This window comes from Sitophilus oryzae, unplaced genomic scaffold (assembly GCF_002938485.1).
Source record: "Sitophilus oryzae breed Bouriz unplaced genomic scaffold, Soryzae_2.0 scaffold_1177_pilon_pilon, whole genome shotgun sequence".
Lineage (NCBI taxonomy): Eukaryota > Metazoa > Arthropoda > Insecta > Coleoptera > Curculionidae > Sitophilus > Sitophilus oryzae.
This window is the reverse complement of record NW_022145812.1, coordinates 2,302,632-2,310,116: the sequence shown is the minus strand read 5'-3', so window position 1 is coordinate 2,310,116 and position 7,485 is coordinate 2,302,632. Positions and strand designations below refer to the sequence as shown.

The following is a 7,485-nucleotide window of genomic DNA, read 5'->3' as shown; positions in this document are numbered from 1 at the left end:
GTTAAACACCGCGACCTTACAGTATCATACCTTATATTACCTTACGACATCATACAGTCTATAAGTCATCATACATTGGTATTTCCTGTTGTCGGCGGACACCATCCTCCTCTGACAACAGATGTTCTGCCTCCGGGGAGTGGACATCTACCTCCTACGAGAGTATACACCCTTCCGTGGTTGGGATTTGACCCTCCGTACCCTTCATAGTCGAGGCTCTTGTCTTCGGCTGAGGTACCCGTGAGGAGGCAGATATTGGAGGATCTGTCTCCATTTTCTTCACCTCTTTAACTTGGTTTCTCCTTAGACCTGATACAGGTGTTGTTCCGTTGTCCCGAATCTATAGTAGGGGATATATCCCTCTTTCTTTATTGCCTCCTTGGATTTGAAGTCAATTCCTATTGTGAGGGCCTGATCATGGCCCTCCTTCCGCGAGTTGATGACTCGCTAAGCCGATGTCCTTATATTGGAGTTCTGGCTGGTGATGTCTGGCCTCCCTGCTTGCCTGTCAGGGTTGGACGGCTTTTCATCCCGTTATCATTACCTCATATAAAAAGTCAATTATACAGTAGGTTCAGAATACATGAACCCATACAACAGGATTGTCAGCTATGATCATTGGATTATTTGTAAAGAGCAAGACATCACAGTGTCTAAAAATTGGTACAAAAATACGCCATTGCCATTCGTTAATACGGAGTTACTCATCCTACATAATAGTGCAGACAGTATTATGTTAGTATAAGGTTTTTTTTAACACCAGATATTGTATTCCATAACAAGAGATGATCTGCCCATTAACTGATATCTCCGTTCCAGCAGATCACAACAACAGAAAAAAAGAAAAGGAAAAAATAGCCGAGTACACCGATTTAAGCATTGATATTAGCAGATCGTGGAAAGCAAAACAAAAACTGTGCCTGAGGCTATTGGTAGCTTCAGTAAGGTTTAAGTAAATATCTAGAACAAATCCCCGGAAAACCGAGCGCTAGTGAAGCTCAAAAATTGTATTATGTGGGACCGTATATATCCTAAGGAAAACACTCCAGCAACTGCTTCGTAGGATTCTAGTTGCTGAGCCCCGAAAAGAAAATATCGCGATCACTGGTGAATAAAGCTAGCTAAATAATAATAATAAATTCTTCAACTTATTTTACATCAGTAAAAAAATATGCAGATTGTGTGCTTTCATAGTGTCCAAGAGTAAGACTACCACTCAAGTTACACTACGAGGATTCTATTGCTGTTCATTTTCAATGTAAAAAATTGTACCACAAACCTCCCCAATAGCTGACGATTGTTTGTTTTGAAACCCTCTCTATAAATTATACGCTTACGAAACATTAGAGTCATGTCAACTTACCTTACAAACTATCTTACCTCCATCTTCAATAGGCAAAAACTAGGAAGCACAAAAGTGTGATCACTTTCCAGAATTTTTAACTGTTTCAGGGTGACAATTTAGGCAAAGAAAATATTATAGAAAAATTTACTGGCAGATTGGGTTTTTAATTATTTGAAGCAATACTATATAAGCCATCTTTTTAACTTATTTCCCAATAAATACGTTTTGTCTGACCACTGGCATATTCACCCTAACTGCTTCCTAGGATTCTAGTTGAGCCCCGAAGAAACAATATCGAGGTAAATAATAATAATAATAAATACTTCAACTTATTTTAAATAAGTAAAAAAATATGCAAATTGTGTGCTTTCATAGTGTCTAAGAGTAAGATTACCACTCAAGTTACATTATTCGATTGCTGTTCATTTTCAATGTAAAAAATTGTATCGCAAATCTCCCCAATGGCTGACGATTGTTTCTTTTTGATCCAAGCAACGTTTAGATAACACACTAACATTTATTTAAAGTTTAGAACTTTTAGTAACATTTATTTACTGATGAGTTATTTCTAAAAAATTTCGTATTTGTTTTGAAAGCCTCTCTACAAATTATACGCTTACGAAATATTAGAGCCATGTCAACTTTCCGACTTCTGAAATAAGTTGAAATAACCCCCCGGGGTCAGAGCAGTCGACTATTGCGATTATACGTCCAGGAACGCGTTTAATTCTAGCCGGGGCTCGTCAAGTACGAGGCGCGCCATCGGCCAATTAAAATAGCGACCCGAACCAGCCAATTACCTGCCAGTTCTTTGAAATTAGACCTAATTAAACGACTAATATTCCATTTCGTTTGCATATTGCAGTTGTTCTCGCGCCGCCACAAATATCGTCCGCGCAATGGAAACAGTAATTAAGGCATACTCTGTAGGCACCGTCTACCATATCAACGTCTAGTGGTTTAAATTATATTGTTTGCAGCTCTGTTATTTATACTAGTACTAATTCGTTGTTAGCCTAAAAGAAAATTTGAGTTAAAGAGCTGAAAAATAATTATCTATTTTATTTTGAAAAATATAAATATTAGGTAGGTAATACAGGTACCTACGAGGGTTGTCTTTCATATTTTGCATATAGAGGTAGAAAGAAACAGTACATAACTTTAAAATATTATAGTATTTCAAAGTATTCTTCATTAAGAGAAATGCAATTTTGCATCTGTTGGAACCAATTCTGGAAGCAGTTATTCCACTTGCTTATTGGTACCTTCAAAATTTGAAGGCGCAGACTGCCTCTTCTGGAGACTGTAACCTTTGACCACGCAGTTCATTCTTAATTTTTGGAAAAGTGAAAAAGTCGTTCGGGCTTATGTCGGGACTGTATGGAGGATGGTCCAACAATTCGATGTTTTCTTGCTCTCAGTCTCAATTGTTTTTCGACCTGTGTGGGAACTGACATTGTCTTGGTGGAGCATTATTCGTCGTTGAGCCGACAAACAAACAGATAGAGTGGGCACCAAGCAGCCATAGTTCTTTGATCTTGCAGAGAAATTGTTGCCCCGTGAGCCGATTTTGAGACAAAAGTCGCCACCTCTTTTAGGAAACACTTCGAGAATGGATAACTTTCGTCAGTTTTTTGGTGCACCACGATCCAAAGAGTTGATTGACGTTTATTTTCGGGTTCATATAAGTAAATTCAGGATTCATCACCACTGATAATACTGTGTATATTTGTTGAGATCCTACTTTAAACCGGGGTAGAGTTTTTTGATACCAATTGACTCTAATTGCTTCTCTTCTTCCGTCAACAAATCGGTATCCAACGAGAAACTATTTTTTTCCAGATAATTTTTCATGTAAAATTTTTTGATTTCAGTTTTTTGAAATGCCCAATGATGCTTCAATTTTACAATATGTGACAGGTCTTCTTGAATCAATTTACGTATAGCATATACTGTTCTTGGACCGCCACTAAGACTAATCCGTCCACGTTTAAATTCTCTACTTCTTCTCCATACCACACAGCTGGCTGTTGCAAGTTCTAGAAATCTACAATGTTGACCCCAAAATCTGCCGATTCTTTAAGGAGACCATGCCTTCATGCACGACCTCCCTCAACCTCAGGTCTGCTCCCTTTGACACAACATCGCCAAAAATTCCAATTCGTAGAGGGATATTCCAAGGGGATTCTTTTAGCGCCCTTTGGTTTTGTCTAGCCTTAAATCCACTATCGCGGATGATCAATGAAACAGGTTATGGATTCTCACTACGAACGAGAAACAGACGTCATCTCATTACACACCTACTATACATGGATGACTTAAAGATATATGCTGCAACAAAAAACCAACTTGAAAATCTTTTGCGTAGGTACCGTTCATAAAATCAGCGCAGATATTGGAATGACCTTTGGTACGAGCAAATGTCAGACTGTTTCAATCATAAGAGGAAAACTATGCGAAACACCAGAATTGAATCTAGATGAGAAAACAATTATCTCCTCAATGTCGACTGAGCCGTATAAATATCTTGGAATGCTACAAACACAAAATAGAACATGGAATTATTAAAAACCGCCTATCGACCGCCTTCCGACTGCGACTTACCTCCCTTCTAAAGACGGGTTTGAATTCTAAGAACCTCTTTAAAGCAATAAACACTTAAACCCTACCGGTTCTTACATATTCTTTTGGAATAGTCAAATGGACCCATACAGACTTGGAATCCCTAAATCGCCTGGTACGAACAATCTTAACCAAATTTAGAAATCACCACCCAAGAAGCGCTACGGAACGGGTGACCCTCCCTCGAAATTTTGGAGGTAGAGGTTTACTGGATGTTGTTAATGTCTGTCGGGAGCAAATAAAGAGCTTCAGAGAATACTTTTATACCAAGAACAGCAACCTTTACGTCACGGTGTCTTCAGCTGATGTCAAATACACCCCCACACCCACTTGAACCTCAGTAGTAAACAATATGATGCTTTTGCAACTCCCACATCAATCACTAATAAAATAGCTACTTGGGGAGCCAAGGAGTTACACGGACGGTATCCAAATGAGCTAGATCAACATCACATTGAAAAGGCGGCGTCATTGCACTGGTTAACATCGGGTTATCTCTACCCAGAAACCGAGGGATTCATAGTGGCTATGCAAGACCAAGTTATTCCAACACGCAACTACCGGAAACTCATCCTAAAGGAGGATATATCAGACAAGTGCACTATAGATGTGATTCTGGAAGTGAAAACATAGAACACATTTTATCAGGGTGCAATAATCTTGCGAGTACAAAGTATCTGGAAAAACACAACAGAGTCGCATCAATCATCTACTTGGAGATCCTCAAACAATTCAACATTGACCGAGAAATCCAAGAGCCCTACTACAAATATCATCCACCACCAGTAGTCGAAAATAATAGTTTCAAAATATACCGGGATAAAACAATCTTAACAAATAAAACCGTTAGAAGTAACAGACCGGACATCACGCTTATAAATAAAATTAAAAAACCAGTTTTACTAATTGATATTTCTATTCCTAACAACAACAATATACAAAGCAAGTTTACAGAAAAAATAACAAAGTATCAAGATTTGAGAATAGAAATAAAAAATATATGGCAAATGGAATCGGTCCAGGTAGTCCCGTTGATTGTCTCGACCATTGGAATTATCCCGGTCAACCTGAAAGAACAATTAAAAGTAATTGGAATACCTGAAAATACTTACCGCCTAATGCAGAAATCTGTGCTGCTTGATGCTGCTAACATTGTTCGTTCCTTTCTAGGTGATTAACAATAGCACCTTATCTTGCCCCAGGACCGATAAGGCAGCTTTAAACTTGTTCTGAGCAGTGAAAAAAAAAATGAGAGCTATGATCACCTTTAGCACGTTACATGATAATGTATCACCTAGATGACTTCAATTTGCTTTATTTTTAAAATCATATACAATACGACGTCTGTTTATAGAAAAAAATACTTCATATTATCAGACCTCACAACGATTTCATAAGATTCAAGTGACGACATCATTTACTTCTTTTCAAATAATCAAGCCTTATTCTTTTATCCTCGTGGGCGACTAGACCTTGCTAAATGACCGGTACTGTTCTCGCTTCGACAGTCGACACTCGGCGGTACTTCATCTCGAGCTTCATCCGAACGAACGAACAATTCTGCCGATAGATTTGATTGATCGCCGCGTTTGAGTACCAGTTTGATTCTAAATTATCAATGGTATCAAATATATATATATATATATCAATATATATATATATATATATATATATATATATATATATATATATATATATATATATATATATATATATATATATATATATATTTGGGACAACTAATACACATCTCTAATATAATAATAGCCAGCCCCGGATCTAAGGGGGGGCAAACCGGGGCGCCTGCCCCGGGCACCAGTGTCAGGGGGCGCCAAAATCATAATATAATATGGTTGGACATCAAAAAAATTGCTCCACAAAGCGCCTAGTATGCACCTTACGTCCCAAGTAGCATCTATCTGACTTCGAACTAAATCTGACCTGAAGCGACGTCAGACTTTGTGCAAATTTAGGTCGGGTGCTGGTGATAGGTCCGGTGACGTCGCTTTCTATTAAAAGCGACGTCGTTGGATCCGAGTCGGTAAATTCAACGATCTGTCGACGTACAAAATAACAACGTACCGTTTTTATTAATTTCCCAACGTCGTTCCTACGTTGGCTTGCACGACGTACATATTTGCTTTCCATAAAATCAATAAAATGAAAAATATACGAAATAATATACATGTTCTGATTTCTTTCGAAAATCGACATCTATAAAACTATGAACCCTTCCTGGACACAAACGGTACATTGTGAGACACGAAATTGTAGAGAGAAACAAGCCCTATAACATAGGATACAACATTTTAATGAACAGTGCTTTCCATAAAATCAATAAAATGAAAAATATACGAAATAATATACATGTTCTGATTTCTTCCGAACATTGACATCTATGAAACTATGAACCCTTCCTGGACACAAACGGTACATTGTGAGACAGGAAATTGTAGAGAGAAACAAGCCCTATAACATAGGATACCACATTTTAATGAATAGTGCTTTCCATAAAATCAATAAAATGAAAAATATACGAAATAAAAATAAATGAACCGATTTCTTTTGAAAATCGACATCTATGGAAATATGAACCCTTCCTGGACACAAACGGTACATTGTGAGACAGGAAATTGTAGAGAGAAACAAGCCCTATAACGTAGGATACAACATTTTAATGAACAGTGCTTTCCATAAAATCAATAAAATGAAAAATATACAAAATAAAATAAATGTACCGATTTCTTTCGAAAATCAACATCTATGAAAATATGAACCCTTCCTGGACACAAACGGTACATTGTGAGACAGGAAATAGTAAAGAGAAACAAGCCCTATAACATAGGATACAACATTTTAATGAACAGTGCTTTCCATGATATCAATAAAATGAAAAATATACGAAATAATATACATGTTCGGATTTCTTTCGAAAATCGACATCTATGAAACTATGAACCCTTCCTGGACACAAACGGTACATTGTGAGACAGGAAATTGTAGAGAGAAACAAGCCCTATAACATAGGATACAACATTTTAATGAACAGTGCTTTCCATAAATTCAATAAAATGAAAAATATACGAAATAATATACATGTTGACCTCACAAATATATCTTGATATTCAAATGAAGATATATTTTCATTTTCTCAAGTAATCAAGCGGTATTTTTTTATCCTTCTGGAGCGACAAAATCTCGCTAAATGGTCGGTATTGTTTTCTCTTCTCCTACAATACTCGGTAGAACTTCTTCCCCAGCTCAAACCGAAAGAACGAACAATTCCGCCGATATATTTGATTGATTGCCGCGCTCTACTACCAGTTTGATTTCTAAATTACCGATGGGACCGTGTTTCTGTCTTACAACGATTTTATTAGCGGCCGATGGTTTGTTCTTCGTCTGGTCGTCGCGTCGGTGGTACCGAGCTCGGTTCCTAATGGCCTCGGAAAAAACCGATTACGTGAACGGATAGAGGCAATTTTAATCTGTGACTTGCTTTTTTTCCGGTGGTCTTC

At 37.5% G+C, this 7,485-nt stretch overlaps 1 pseudogene; it reads left to right on the top strand.

The window, feature by feature from the left end:
* The first annotated feature begins 785 nt into the window (after nt 1–785).
* The window catches only part of LOC115889631, a 56,669-nt pseudogene continuing 49,969 nt past the window's right edge, over nt 786–7,485 (top strand).